The sequence below is a fragment of the Aythya marila genome, assembly GCF_965140915.1.
Source record: "Aythya marila genome assembly, chromosome: 5".
Taxonomy (NCBI): Eukaryota; Metazoa; Chordata; class Aves; order Anseriformes; family Anatidae; genus Aythya; species Aythya marila.
In genome coordinates, this window is record NC_139046.1 from 30,579,584 (window position 1) to 30,596,423 (window position 16,840).

A 16,840-nucleotide genomic window follows, 5' to 3' on the forward strand; every position below is an offset into this window, starting at 1 on the left:
ATTGGGCTATTTATTTTTAAAAACTGTTTTGGTGATGGCTAATTCTATTTTGTACATTGGAGCTGTTGACTTCTTATCCTACTGACTTTGGCCCCTTTCCTCTCACACCAACCTAGGCTGTGCAATGAAGGAACTAGCATTCTGTCAAGCCAAATGAATTCTAAAAGGGGTATTCCTAGATTTTTCAAGTAAAAAATACTATGCTTGTTCTCTCATCTGAAGTTGAAGGAGACTTAAAGAAAGAACTATTGTCCTGGTTTCAGTTAGAACAGAGTTAATTTTCTTCCTAGTAGCTGGTAGAATGCTATGTTTTGGCTTAGGATGAGAAGAGTGCTGGTAACACCCCGATGTTTTAATTGTTACATGTGAGCACACATCTATCACTCTGAAAGATTCACACAGTGATGTGAGAAAGCTGTGTGTTGCAGAAACAAATACCATCTTGCTATTCTTTTCATATCTCATCTGATAAAAATAATTTATTTTTTACTCATGGAAAAAGTTTTTTAATACTCCTAGTCTAACTTTGACACTGCATTGGTGTAAAGTGTCTTTGATTTCTTTCCCTCCTCCCCCTGCTTTTTTCAGCTTTCAAAGTTACATTATATGCAATATCCCCTAGTGATATCTAGAAAAGGCTAGAAAGAGTTTTAAAAACCTCTTTTTCTCTTTGTAGAACTCACACAGAATAATCTTGATGACGATGAGTTGAACCCATGACAATTCAACACATGGTATTTTGTTACCTGTTCCAGATTCACGGTGTTTGAGGGAAGGCTTGTTGAAATCATAATGAAGACACAGCTACCAACCCTGCTCTTCACAAGGAAAATACCTTCTCCTCCTCCTTTTCTTCTTATTTTGGTGTGTATCCTGTGAACTTGAAACCAAATCATCTTCTGAATTTATTTAGATTTTGGCAAAACCTTAAATTTTCTTACATTTGCACAATCGATGTGCCTCTCAGCCTACATTTAAACAATCCTATTTGGCCTGCCAAATGTGGCAAGTAGTATTTACTCATTTATTTCCTCATTCATCCATTTATTTGTATGTATATACTGCAGAACTGCAGATGGTCTTAGTCCAAAATACTTATTATAAGTAAATACAAAGTAGCTGATATTCAGTTATTGAGGTAGGTTGGTGGGTTATTTTTATTGGATATTAGAGTCATAGAGTTTGCATCAGTTCAGGTTTCTAACGTGAATTTATGAGCTTTCAATTTCTGGACATACAGCTTCTTTTGAAACCTATTAGTAGGAATACAAAAACTTATTTTCAAAGAACTGTCTTGATGAAACTCTAAATTAAATGTTTTTAAAGACATCTTTGCTACATTTCTGGAACTTTTTTCAGAAGTCAATGTAAATATGGGCTGGGTTTTTATTAGATTTTTATTGCACAGAGCATTCAGAAATATTCCCTTATTTTTTGTCTCCTTGTGTCTCAGAATGGCTGACTGTATTCACTTATTTTCTACCTTGTGGACACTTTTTAAAGAGCAACATAAATAAAACATTAGCATGTCAGAGATAAACCATTAGCATGTGCAAATTGCTACAAACTTTCAAGTTTCAGCTGCAGTGAATTAACATAATCTGAAATAGTGGAAATTTGTCTCATAAGATTTTTAAAAAAAAAAAAAAAAAAAAGGGTTTAGAACATAATCCAGAGAAAAGGAAAACTGGCCTAACGTATACATTTATCTCAGTGGTGTTGATGTAAACATGAAGAAAAAAAAAAAAAGAGATTGTCTGAGGGCCAGCTATCTTGGCTGCTAAAGTGCAAAATCAAATGTTACCACCATGTTAACTTGAGACTCTAGTTTCAGTGGAGGGCAGTGATGGCATAAATTTTGGGAGTAAACCCGCAGATGAAATTACAGCCTTTATCTAAAGTCTAATCTAGCAGTTTACATGCATATATATATACGTGTGTGTGCACAGAGGTATGTGCGGGTTTGTAGGTATATATATAGACATACACCCATGTATAAAAATGTAGTAATCAGCTGTCCCCCCCTGCTGTTTAACACACATCGTTAAGAAAATGGTCTCATTACTACACATAGTACACATGATCACAGCTATGACATTTTAAAGTCATAAAGAGAAACTCTGATGAGAATAGTACTAAATGGCCTTTTTGGAACTCTTAAAGCTAAAAATAACCCACAAAATATCACGGTAGGGGTAAAAAATGAAAAATTAATTTTGAGGTATTCAGACTGATCTATTACCAAGTCACATGGAAGAATTATGCATGCTTTATTAGAGAAATATATTCTTTATTAAAGATAGATTATTTTTAAATCTTTTTGAAATAATTGATGAGAGATAAAGTTCAGTGGAATTTTGTTCTGACAGAGGAACTACAGAACTAGAATGGCTATAGAACTCCAATCTGAACAGTAGAACAATATTATACCCCCCCCCCCCCCAAAAAAAAAAAAAAAAATGTTTAAGGTAGGTCATCATATTTGCTTACTTTATAATAGATCATAATTTGTTATATTAATTTTGCAACTGGAAGCTGACCAACTGGACCCAGAGAGGTTAGGCAGTGTAAATCTTCCATTTACAACATCCTGACCTTACCCTGACAGTAGCTTATCAATAGCTGACAGTTAAGTCCTTTAAGTGATGGCTGAAGTTTATGCTTTAGTTTTTATTGTATCATTTGATTAAAACAAACACAAGAGCTATATATATAAATGTATATATATATTGGAAGACACACACATTTTCTTTATAGGTATAAATGAACATTTAATCATCACAATTAAATAATTAAGTCAACCAACCTTATGTAATATCTTCACAATGTGTACATCTGAGAGACAATGAGGCCAGAAACAGACATATTTTACTGTTTTTTGGGGGAAAACGAAAACAAAAACAAAAACAAAAACAAACAACAACAAAAACAAACAAAAACAAACAAACAAACAAAAAACCTTGGCTGGAATTTAAAGTGATAGTTTTAAAAGCTGCTTGCTCTACATGGCAAGGAAATTAGATTACTACTAATATATATAGGTAATAGGAAGAAAAAAATAAATGTTTACCAAAGTTTAATTCTTGGTGTGTTTTCACATTCATATTTTAAAAAATAATTGTTTGTCATATGAACTGGAAAACCTGTGATACACAGTCAATGTGAAATGGGTAGAAATTGCAACAAATCTATCCCGATTTCCTAATGCAAATGAAATTTATAAAGCAGTCCCTAGAAAAAGGAAATAAACATATAAAATTGCTGCTTTAGGGAACACAGACATACTTAACTTTAATCTTGGCTATAACCTGATCAGTAAGCACATTTCATATAGGATCAAGCCAGACTTCAATAGGTTCAGTGGCTTTAAAGAGGGACACTTTAAAGAATAAACTGCAGACCAACTATTGCTGATTATGTTAATGTGAGACTGTATTTTGGGGATGAATTGCCCTCTTGCTTTTGTTTTGGAAAACATCGCTCATGAAATAACCTGGTTTATTAATCTGACAGTTAATCTATTTGTACATATAACAACAAACTGGGTTCTAACATTCCGTCTGAATCAAAGTGCATAATTTATGGGAATAAATTCTAACAGGCCTTGAGCACCTAAGGGACGTTTGACTGCTAAATTCAAAGAAGAGATATCCCCATTGTCATCAACATCAATCCATCTGTTAGTTAAGCTCTCCTCTGCCTAAGAATGTTTTTCTAAAACACAAAACTATGATTCTGTAGCCATCAAAGTGTAAATGAGATAAAAGTCTCCTGTTTATACGTGATTTCCTATTAAAACATACTCTGTTCATCTTTTTCGTCACTCCATTACTCAGTTGAGAAATAATAAGCAGAAAGAAACCTCACAGATTAAACAAAAGGCCAATGTTTGCACCTGCTGAAATGCTGTTTAATTCTAGTGGGAAATTGCTAATTCTTTGTCCATTGAATTGTCTCATAAAACAAATGCAAAACCACAAATATTCATACCATAACAACATCATTTGTGCCTCTACTTTATTTAATAAAAAGCTTTTTAGTAAATACTGTCAAATGAATCCAGACTGTTGTTTACATCTCTGAAGAGTAATAAACAGGAGACAATTAACTGCTAATTATTTCCACCTGGTGAACTCTATTTTGAGAAGTTTTGATTAATTAACAGTGGGAATCTATCATCATCATTTGCTGGTGAGGAGGGAAAAAATAACAATTTACATCAAATTAACATTAATCTGAAGTGAGGTCTTTGTCCATTTTCTGGGTCATTGCCACTAAACTCATTATAGAAATAATTGGAAAATGCAGCCACTGTTAATCAATATAACAATATGATTTTCTTTATGAAGCTGATGGCAATTATGAGGAAGTCTGAAAGGAAATTTTAAAGAAGTAGGGAAGTACTTTCTTTAACCATTAATATGTCCATACTTACAGCAAAACGCAAAATAAAAAACAAATCAAACAAACAAACAAAATACAAAAACACACACACACACAAAAAAAAAAAAAAAGCTTTTATTTCTTTTCTTTGTTTTTTGTTTTCATAGGAAAAACAAACAAACAAACAAACAAAACCAACTTTTTCATTTAAATAAATATCTGAAAACAGTAAGGGTGTTATTTTAGTGTTGCTTATTTCCTCTTAACCTGGTGTCTACTCATTTCACTGAAAAACTCCTGTAAAATGATTTTAGACTATGGCATTTCTCTGGTCTTCTGGATGGCATTCAAGACCGATACCTAAAGATTATCACTTGTGCTGGGGGTTCATTTGTCAGCATGCAATAATCTAAGCCAGTAACACATGTTAAACAGCCAGTAACACATCTTACCCACCCTATATTTTCCTCAGCACCTGCCTTACACTTTCTCCTGAGATCACAAAGAGATGCATGTCAGGCAGCCCTACAGGACTGCTTGAGTGCTCAGGGTGATTTTTTTCAGGAGGTTAATTAATTTGTTTGTTGTATTTATACTGCTGAGTAGTGAGTTTATTTGAACATAGGGATAATTGACAGAAAGGGTAGTTAGTATATATTTAATTATGCTGAGAGTGCCCAGAGCATTGGGTTAACATGCTTCTATAGCAGAGCAGTAAAAATCAATACAACGTCATAGGGTAATAACTTTAATGAGTTAAATAAAATTTAAAAAAAAAAAAAAAAGTGGATTGTTGAGAGCTAAACACTTTCATTTCATATTCTTCTCAAAATATGCTTTTCATCTCAGTGTTGATTTTCACCTCTCAGCTTTCTGAACTTCATATGTAGGCACATTAAATATACCACTGTATCTACTGATCTAATCTGCTAAAATTATTCTACTGCTAATCTACTGATATTATTTCAAAATATATTTTTTAAAAACAAAAGGAACTAGGAACATCTGATGAATTTTGAAAGGAAAATTTCATCATTTTCATATGGATTTATAAGTTCTATACTCCTGCTTTCTTCCATTGCGCATCAAAAATCTTTCAGCTTCATTGACATAACACCAAAAGGTGCTGTGTAATGAAACTTGTCTGAAAAGCAAATTCTACTGTCTTGTAAGAGAGCTTTTTTTTTTCTTCCAGTATCTTTAACAGTTTAAAATTATGAGTTCTGATTTTTTTACTTTTACATTTTTACTATTAAGAATTTACTAGTAAGTAAATGTTTTCTAAACCATTCATTTTTGTGTTTGATAAAAGATTTTTTTTTTCAAGTATATGGCAAAGAACAGAAAGGAGAAATTATTTTTGTCAAAAATTAAGTTTGAAAGCTATTGTTAAACTAATGTGGAGCAACCTGATCCTGTGAGAGGTGTCCCTGCCCATGGCAGGGATGTTGGAACTATGTGATCTTTAAGGTCACTTCCAACCCAAACCATTCTATTATTCTCTGATTTGCTAATTTTCTGATGTGTTACTGAAATCCTTCAGAAATTTCAGTCTAATCACAAAGAGACAAGACTTACACAAAAATTAAAAATAATAATAATACAAAAATCAACTTATTCATCTTATTTACCATATACAAAAAATATCTCAGACTATGTTTATATCTATATTTTCTGATTTTTCTGGATGAAGACTAATGCATTCTTTTTTTTTTTTTTTTCATTCTGACATCTATTTGAATGTTAAAAATGCAGTATTATATAAACATTACATCACCTCTAAAGCAGAGATATAGAAGACTGAGGTATTAAATCAGATTTTTCAGGGTTTGTTAATGCCTTAAAGACACTCAAATCCACCAATTTTATTTCTTTGAGGATTATTTTCAACAAAGAAGAACTTTATCACTTAGCACTCAGGATCAAGACCCGGAACCACTGGTGAAATTCTCAAGTCAAACCTTTTAATATGCACATCAGTTTTTGTCATGAATAATGATGTACAGTCCCACTTAATTTCAATGTATCTTTTGCCTCATTCCTTTTGATTTCATAACACCCACAAAAAGTGCTGCTAGTGAAACATGGAGCAGTATGAAAGAAGGAGCATGGAGTGAAGATTGTCACAAGACATACACACAGTGTAGCTAACAGAATAGTTTGAATAAGGTTTTGCTGATGTTCTTAGTGAGCTAGTGAGCATACATTCTATGTTAAGGCAAAGTACCTATCTCACATTGATGTAGGAAAAGAAGGCAAAGATAGAGAGATATCAATCCTAGGTCAATTTATCTGACTAAGATGAAGAACTAACAAGAGAAATGTGACTGCACTTTCTGTAACCAAAATCAAGATTAATTCCCCTTTATGAGCTAATGACACAGAGACAGCATTTCAAGGCAAGATAAGATTGAAAGGAAGGCATGTGAAATTTTTTCACTGATCTTATAATGTACCTTTACTACCACCACACACACACACAGTTAATCTCTTTAGCTCAGTTCTTCAAGGAAAAAATGTTTGGGACCAGGTACTCATTTTCATTTTCATGATTTCAGAAAGTTAAAACACCAAAGGAATCTGTCTTTTCCTCTTGCCTAGGACAGAAGGTTTCCTAGTGTAATTATGCAAAATTCAAACCGTGCAGGTACTGACGAAGAAGCAACCACATGTTGGGTAGCATTCAGCAGCTATTTACCAAAACACAGCCACTCTATGCAGCATGCTAGGAAAGAAAATTAAGAAAAGTGTCTCTATCTAAAACTGCGGGGGGAATTTAGGGAGGCAGAATGTAGTTAACCTAATTGAAATTTGTCAGTATACAGGATTTTTTCTGGAGCCTTACTGCCCAGAATAAATTTATCATGAAACAAATAAACCATTGTCACTTTCACTTTTAGCAAAGCACTAGTTTTGATCTTTTGATTATATCTACACTAAACTCCAAAGACTGTTAATGCACTGAGCATTCAATCATCTGTTCTGTTTGTTCCTGGCAAACAAACTATATAATCCAGTTGGTGTAACAGAACATCTTGAACAGACAGTCTATAATTGTAAACATTTTCACTGGTGACATAAATGAGAAAAACTGATTATTTCAGGGGTCTTGAGAAACTGAAGGAGGTATTGATGTTGTTGCTGTAAAGCAGACAAGACTATATATATATATACAAAAGCTGAGTTGTTTTAATTTGGGTAATTACTGGACAGGAAAGATCATTGCACTGATCTTTCAGGACAGGAAAGATCATTGCGCAAAAGGTGCTGCAACACCTTTTGGATACTTTACACCTCCTTTCAACCTCACTCTTCCCCAGCAGAAAAAAAAAACGTTTGGGAATATATACCGGTAGTTAGGTGGATAAACTGAAATGGATGAGTGACTTCTAAAATTTATATAGCAGTCCAGCAGCAAAGCACAGTATGCTGAAGCCTACTTTAACTACTCTCTGCACTAGTTTCCAAGATGGTCAGTACATAATTATGTAATTTGAGTTAAAAAAAAAAAAAAAAAAAAAGCCAACTACTTTTTGAATACTTTCTGTTCTAATTTCTCCAGCTGCACATAAAGCTCACAGATTTATCTGCAATATCTTCCAGGACTATTTTCTGAGCTATGAATAGAACAATACCATAGCTCTATTTAACACATTCTCTGTTTCAATTCCTTGTCCCCAGGCTAGTAGTTCTATTTGTACTACATTTTCTACTTACTGGTCTAGATACCTTACTAGAAAAATAATTTAAATATATATATATATTAATAAGATAAACCTCACTGACTCTAGTTGCATTGTTCTTTGCTTTGTAATACATCTTTGGTCTTGGTATTATTGGAACTATAATATCTTAGGGAGGAACGAAATTCCACTGTTATTGCATAGACAGGTTACCATAAGAGACTTGCCAAGTTAATGGTATGCACAAATAAAATCAAACAAACAAAAACCAATGTGATAAACTTTGGGTGTGAGAACAATCTTGGACTACAGCTTGTGTTATATGAAGAAACATAACCTTTATTGGTTCTGCAATATAAATATTGCAAAGTATAAGATATTGATGCATCAGTTTTGGAAAGTGGTTGAAGATGAAGCCAGAAAAGAATCAATAAAGAGAAGAATTTCATTTCCAGAATAAACAACATAATGTTTCCTAATACCGAATTGCAGAATTACAGAATACATTTAGTGTTTTTCTTAGAACTTAAAAAAAACGTGTTTTTATTCAATTATTTTTTTCTGAAGAATGTGTCCAGTACATCCTTCTAGGCTTTCCTCTCTCCTTATGGCTGAGAAGCTAAATTCTGTGTCATCAAGCCATAATTTTTCTTCTTAATCTCTAATTTGAGTTTCCCAAAATTATGCTCTAGTGACTGAATAATCTTTCTTCCATTTTCTTTCTCTCTCTCACTCATTTCCTTTTCTGTTTTCTCCAGGAGTTCAAGATTTCCCCTATAAAAAGAGGAGTTTCTCAAGCTTTGATCATTCCCATTATATTTCTGACCCCACAAGCACAGCTAGGCTAATTTTTCACAACTGATCACCCAACTAAGATTGATTCACGGTCAAATTAGTGGGAAATTAAAAATGCTGAAAATAAGCTGTCTGCTCTGTAAACACTAATGTATTCTGTATGAGAACCAGAATGAAATGGAAGCTGATAGTTTTATATATCGCCTGGTGATTTTTCAGAAGTATTGCTCCTGTACAACCCAGATTGATAAATATCAGCTGGTAAATTCCCCAGTTTTCTGAAAAGTGTCTATAAAAATAGCTTGTAGTGGCAACCATTTGATTTCAGAAGCCACCTCTAAGAACTTATGAAACCATTTTGTAAACACAGAACTCTAAAATAACTCTCTGATGTCATCTGCACACAAAAGTTATTTGTACCCTCTTTATCCACCAAAACAACTAACTATATGTCTTTTTAACTGGAAAAATAGTGATATCACATGAAAAGGTGATGGGGCAACTAATGTTTATGAATGCATTTTATGAATCTCTAGAAGGAATATATATATGTGTAGACATATACATAAATTCAAAAACAAACTAAATTAGCAGAATGCTGTTAAGGCTACAAAACTGTTTAAATTAAGCATCCTAATGATTGCTCCGTGAACAATAAGTTTCCCTCTATAAGTTTGTTTGACAGTCATAAGGTCCTCTGTTACATAATCACCCAGTCCATTACATTTGTTATAATGCACTAGTAAATTAAATTTGAAGCTTGGACCTTTGAACTTCAGTGTACAAATGTATCCCAAATTTATATCACTTCTTTCAAGGAACTAATTATTAGAGTTGGCTATCCACAGTGTGCCAGTTGCTAGTCATAATGCATGGAAATAGCGGATTGCATATGCATACATATATACATATGTACACACAAATGCACTGATTTCAGAGATGACTTAGACATGCCTGTTATCTTAGATCATGAGCATGTTATCTTGTTTTTTCCTAATGTATAAATCTTTGACATCCAAAAATGTCAATATTACCAATATTAATGTAATATTAAAGCCATGGTTTGATCCATTTTCCCTAATCTAACACTAGTTGGGAAACAGTTGTCTGTTGTTGAATATGAAATTAGTTTGTCTGTGCCTTTTAGGGAAATTCAGTTGCATGCCCTGCAGAAATGAGTTTTCAAAAGCATGATCAATTTTTATTGAGCAAAGAGTAATTTTAGCAACATTTCTAACTAATTGTGTTAACCAAGCAATTTAAATGAAAGAGTTCTGATGGTTGAAACTATGAGTGGATTTTCAGAAAATAAAAAAGCCACTATTGTTTCCCTGACCTCTCTGTAAAATCTGAAGATACTCTGAAAGTGATTAAAATATTGTTTTAAAAGTGACCAGGCAGAATGAACAACCACAAAATAAGTATTGAAAGATAGAGAACAGCCTTATTTTCATGACCATTACTATCATCCCTTGTTTTTAGTAACACTTCAGTGATGCTAGTACTTTGGTGATGGAAGGTTATCTGTGAAAGTAAAATGTGTGCTATATCTATAAAATTAAAATTAATAAGGTACGTAAAGTTTTCTGTTTGGAAACAATAATATTTGGTTGCTTAAATCCTCTTATTGTTTAAACAATCTATTGTGTATTCATTCAGTCTATGAAAAATTTTGCATGAGGCACTTGGAACTTCCTGCTTTGGGAGAGGAAGACCTCTAATATCTTTTTAAAAACTTTTTCCTTATTTGAAGGCTGACATCTTATGTTGAAGTAATTTTTAATCTGCAAAGCCTTGCTTTCATATGTCACTTGTTTGACGTTTAAAGTTTTTGATGAATAAACTGAGAAGGAGGGATATATATTACTATGGAGCAGGAACATTAATTTGTAAATGAAATATTAAATCATTAAATACTAAGGAAAACTGGCTACTCCTGTGGCTTTACAGATTATGAGATGTCATCTCCTCTGTTGTTTCTGTTTGTGCCCCATAAAGAACAGAGAAACTGTGCAACAGATAATTTAGCTTAATTTCTAGTGTTAACCATACAGTAGAACACAACTAATTTCATTTATGGAGGTAGCAGAAATTCTCAAGAGCCTGATCCATGTAGGTTTTAGGTAAAGCTGATACACCGCAAAATCCTGTTTGTTTGTTTGTTTGTTTAAAGATCATATTGTGACTATATCTATAACATAGTTCTATTTCAAAATCTCAGGAAACAAACTGGGGAACAGCTATTCTATTTTTGCTTCAGGGAATCTCTTAAAATGTCCTTTTTTTCAGCTTTAAACAAAATAGGAATAGTTTCTGGGAGAGCAGAAAAAGGGAGCACATCTGATGTTTTCTTCATGCATTTACATTACTGATAATCAAACCAGAAAAGCAGACCCCTATTAAAAGAGTTTTTACAACAGAATTTCATGTCCAGACTTTCATGGCTTTGGAATTTATTTACAAAATAAATTTGATCACAGATGAGCAATAGGTGGGAAATTCATTCTTCTTAGTCAGATGGTTTCTACATCTTCATCCTTGCTTAAAGTTTAAAGCCAGAAAAGGCTACTAAAATCAGTTTAGACATTTATTTATTTTTTATTATTATTCCAGTTGCTGTTATAATTTAAGTCTTGCATTTAGCTAAGTAGCTGTCATTGGCAAAAACATCCAGTCCTAAGAGGCTATTTTATTTATTTTTTTTATTTTTTTTTAATGTATCTGGAGACTGAGGTCCATCCATGATACAAAGTTTATGATGTATCATAAACCCATTGGTTGCATGGGGAGCTGGGTTTCAGAGAAGATCAGAAGATTTCTTCCTGCATTGTTTTGTTTTGTTTTGTTTTGTTTTGTTTTATTTTATTTTGTTTTATTTTATTTTATTTTATTTTATTTTATTTTATTTTATTTTATTTTATTTTATTTTATTTTATTTTATTTATTTTATTTTATTTTATTTTAATTTAATTTAATTTATTTTTGTATTTCTGTAGTCACCAAGGCTCATTGGCTTTGTTCAGGCTGTGGCACTGGAAGAAGTTTGATTGGGATCATCCTTTATTATGACAGACTCTAGCTGGAGTTAATTATCCATACAAAAAAGTGAGGCAAGGCGAGGCGAGGCGAGGCGAGGCGAGGCAAGGAAAACAGCTTTATGCCATTTTTTGCATTTGTAGATTTTCTTTTTCACTGGAACTTAGCACTGAGGTGCCATACTGAAAAAGAACTCCACCCTTATACACTACTGTGACTGAGTTCAGACAAAAATTATCATTAAAGCTGCTGATTAAAAATAATTTTATTCATTCTCTTGTGGCTAGATTTTCAACTTCAAAAGACATCGCTTCATTCATCTGCAGATTATATAGTTTAAGAGAAACACCCAAAAGGAGGATTAACTCATATTAAACTAGTAAAGTAGGCAATAGAAATCAAATCTGTTTAAATATCACAGTTGCTTTGAAAACAATTAATATTAACACAGATCCCATTAAATATTATATATTTCTTGTCTAGAGGGTATAAATCAAGAAAGAGAAGAGGGAGACAAATGAAACTTCAATGAAAATTAAGTAAATTGATTAGTTTCATAAGAATTTATGTATATTTTTCATTATTTTTGTTTTAGAATTCATTTTTCGAGCACATGTAAATATTACTGTGATATTTGTGTGTCATGGCCTGATTCTCTGTCTTGCAGCAAAGTGATTCTTGCTTTAGGCCAAGGAGGTTATGCATTTGTTTTTTTGTAAAAAACAAAATTTGTAGAAAACTAAGCAGTTTTCTGGGCTTCACCCCGTTTTATCCAAGAATTGTAATTTTTTATTTAAATGTTTTTTATTACTTCCTGTATTAAAAGGAATTTCAGAAAGCCTGTTTTCAGCTCTTAGCCAGACTGCAGTTTAAGGGTGACAATTAGTCATCTATAATACTTCAATTTGTTCTTCTTTAGATACAAAATCATCGTCTTCTGTTTTTGTGTTAGATTTTTCCTTTTTTCTTTCTACCCCTTCCAATGAGTAGACATAGCTCAGAGTGAAAAGCTCTTCAGTCTGTCACCCTCTTTCTTATATTTAAAAAACTCACTTGAGTGCATTTGCCATCTTTTTGGCTTCCATTTGACAATGAAGGTTATCAAGCCCTCTATGGATTTGTATTTTTAAAGTGTCATCTTGCAGTGATCAGTAAGTATGACAGCATGTTTCATACAGTGGCCCATAAAACCTTTGGAGAAAGCCCAGAGAGGATTAGAGCTGGTGAAAGACAAAGTTGGGGGAGGGAAGGAATTGAAGGATTCTTTTTTATTTCATATTTCTTACTGGAAAAAAAAAAAAAAAAGGACATACTCCCCCCTTCCCTTTTGGAATTTATTTGATGACTGGTGCCACTTGCAGTACTTCCGTAATCCCCTAGATAGCACAGCTTTTCAATCAGTGTGAAACATAATATCATTTTATTGCGCATAAGCTTAAACCCTTTAGACAGGCAGACACCGACGCTTTCTATAGAGAAATCTGAACTGAATGTGAAATGCTTGGATTAAAGGGACAGAAGTTAGTGGTAAATAATTTTATTGGAGATTAAAGAGTACTAAAGCCCTTTAGCTGATAATGCATGCTCTATATTAATACAGCCTGCATAATGTAGAGTACATAAGTGATACTGAGATATATCACTTATGATAATATCATAAAACACATTTGGTTTACTTAAACTGCTTCAAACTCTCTCTTGTACTCTTTGCAGACATAATATGCTAGATAAAAATACCTATGTCTATTGTTTCTTTAATTATGAGAAATTGCAAAAAACAGCTTGAGAAGGATTAAGTCATTGCTTTCTGACACACAGACTTTATCAGTTTTGACCTCTGTGAGCATTACTCTACAATGGCCACCGTGGTTATTGCCAGGATTAAGGAGTAGAAACAAGAACACAGAAATTCAATATGTTTTTTCTAATAATCAAGCCTTAGTTGTAGATTTTTAATCAGTACCAACATCTGACTTTTAAATGTCTCTGGGTCAAATGCTGTCCTCTGTTACATCAAAGCCCATCTGGAGTCAAACAAACAGAGGCAGTAGGAACTGAGAAGCAAAGCTAGTTATCTTAGACAAATAAAATAAAGATGTGAATCCTCCCTGCTGCCGTTTTGCTCTCTTCATGAACTGTGTGAAGTTCATTACATTTTAAGACAGGTAGTTGTAGTCCCACATTTTGAAATTATATTTAAGTAAGAGGGAGAAAGGGAGTTCAAAAAGTGAAAAGTGACGCTATTATGAGAGATTGTTATTCACTCTATGAACCTGTCTAAGTAATAACTGCTTCAGATGAAATGGCTTTGAGGATACATAGTGCTGACAGAATTCCAACATAAAAATACCAGAAAGTGGAAGAAAACTCCAAATCTCTAACAGTCTTCCAGGAATTTCTGAGAGAAACTGGCTATATCTCACATCTTGACTGGCTGTATCTCACATCCTGACTGACCTGAGGGGTAGACCACAAATATTAGGGACTTGTTTTGGCACTCTTGTATTCTCCAATACCGTAAAAACATGTTTTGAAGTTAGTGGACATAGTGGTAGCATGAAGTCTGCTCACTGTAAATTTAAAGGGCAAATTCTGCAGAAACAGCTAACTTTCCAGGCATTGGAAGGAGGTAGACCACTGAGACATTGGGTCTCACCACTGAAAACAGCAAGAGAGCACTCCCAAACACAGTAGAGCTCAAGTAGCCCCATCATAGAATTTACACTGTTAGCCAGAATAATTCTGTGGCAAACTGGAAAATGTTGACATCTCAGACATGGTTAGCATTTCATAAACAGGATTCATACACTTTATTTTTGTCACTTATTTCATAAAATAATGTTATCTTCATCTTACTATGTACTGAGCCCACCTGGGCTTTATCAATATAATGCCACAGTAGCTTACAAAGGAATTTGTCTTCATATGAGGGAAATACTTGTATTTTATTTTAAGCAAGGGGCAAAATGATGGACAAAACAACATCAGGGGAAAACTGATCAAAGCAAAATGTGGAGGAATGGTTAAGTGAAATAGGACATGTGGATGTTGGGCAGTTAGGAGGCAATGGGCTAGTGAAGTACCGTACTCAACTCACATGAGTCTGGGCACGTACGCAGCTGGCTGAGAGCCAATCAGGCTCAAGGACACGATGCCCTTGAGCGATTGGGAAAGTCCCTAAGGCGGGACGGTGGCTAAAAGAAGGAGGAGCTACCTGAAAAGAGTGGGAAACGTTAGCCAATCCTGAGCTTAGTTTTTGCAATATATATGAGTTGATTATGTTCGAACTAGATAAAAGGCGACTGAGCTATCCATTAAAGTTGAAGTTCACTGTTCACTCATATTGAGCGTCTGTGTCTTCCTTCCGTCGGCAACAGCAAAATCCGTGCTTTTTGTCCCTGTGTTACAATATCACATTGTACTTCATTGGTCTGTTTGGTCTATTACAGAGGTGGCATCTCTTTATAAAATCTATTTCTAATCCTGCATCAAATTTTACCAGTGAAAAATGTAACTGTTTATGGAATTTCTTTTGAAATGAAAATATAGTGGAAAAATCAGGATACAGATAAACGTCTTCTTTTGAAACCATCTGTCCTGAGGAAGATGCTTCCTACACCTACAGGTAATGACGTCACTTGGATGTCATCACAGATATATTTTTCATAATTTAAAACTTGCAGGCATTTTGAGATAGGCTTAACGTAAACTATCTTGGAATCAAAAGCAGTGCTCTTTAAGATTTGGAAACAACACAAACACTATGTTCCTCAAGATTTAAGAGCTGTTCACTTTGTATGTGGTCTTCCTTTTTTTTTTTTTTTTAATTATTTTTTTTATATAAAGTCATTAAAACCTTATATGGAAACAATGTGAAATGGAAAATATGAAGTAATACATTATCTCTCAAGATCCTCTTCTCCCAGTATGGTACTTGAACAGTTCCAGGTCAACTGATGAAGACGATTTAATTGCTTAGTTCTTTGAAATGATCAGAGCAGGAGTAATAAAGGAGTCACTTTTGAACGTGCAGTTTGCATTGTTTAGTGTATATCTTCATGATTATTCCCTTTGGATGAAAAAGAACTGTCTACTAGGTATAGCAGATGGCTTGTATTACCAGCTAAAAGAAATTAATAAAGTAGTTTTAAATTCTGCATTGAAAACCATAAGGAGTGCAGAAAACTAGATGTGATCCTCTCTCTAACAAAATCTCATACATTCAAAGTTTAGGTGTTGTACCTTTCAGCAAGCAGTTTAATTATTGTGCTATCACACAATTATGTCTTCCTCTGGGATTATAAAAAATGCGCATTTTATATATTTCAAACTTTTAGGGGGTCTTCCACCACTTACAACACAAAATATAACCATTTCCTATTGAAATGCTCATAAGCATATTTCAGTTTTGTGTGGTGTAATCTGAACTACAAAGAACTGAGAGAAATGATCAATGAGCTCCTGTGTCTATTTGTGGCTGCAATAATGGTAGCTTAATATTGCAGACTTGCAGAATGCATCACATAATAGAGATGTGATCACCTAACGATGAATGAACACACTGGTAACATTAACACTTCAGGGAAGGGCAGTGAAAATGATTAGATTCAAGGGATGCTATTCATGTAGGAAGCTTTCTCATGAAAACAGATTAAAGCCAAGGCATCCTCAAAAGGAAATCAGTTTGCACATGAGGAAACATTGTGTAGTGCTTGAAATTAAGAGCTACTGCTGTAGAAGACAGCTCACAGTTCCTCTTCATATGAAAGGACTAAACTGATGGCATCTCCTGCTTGAAATGAAGGTACTTAGTTCTTTCTGGTTTTAATTCTCAGGAAATTGAAGCCAACATGAATACAAAAGATTTGTTTTCCCTTGCTGCACAGAATGTGATGCAAGTAAAATGTCTTTTTCTATCTTTATGAATGAAGTCACAAGTGATT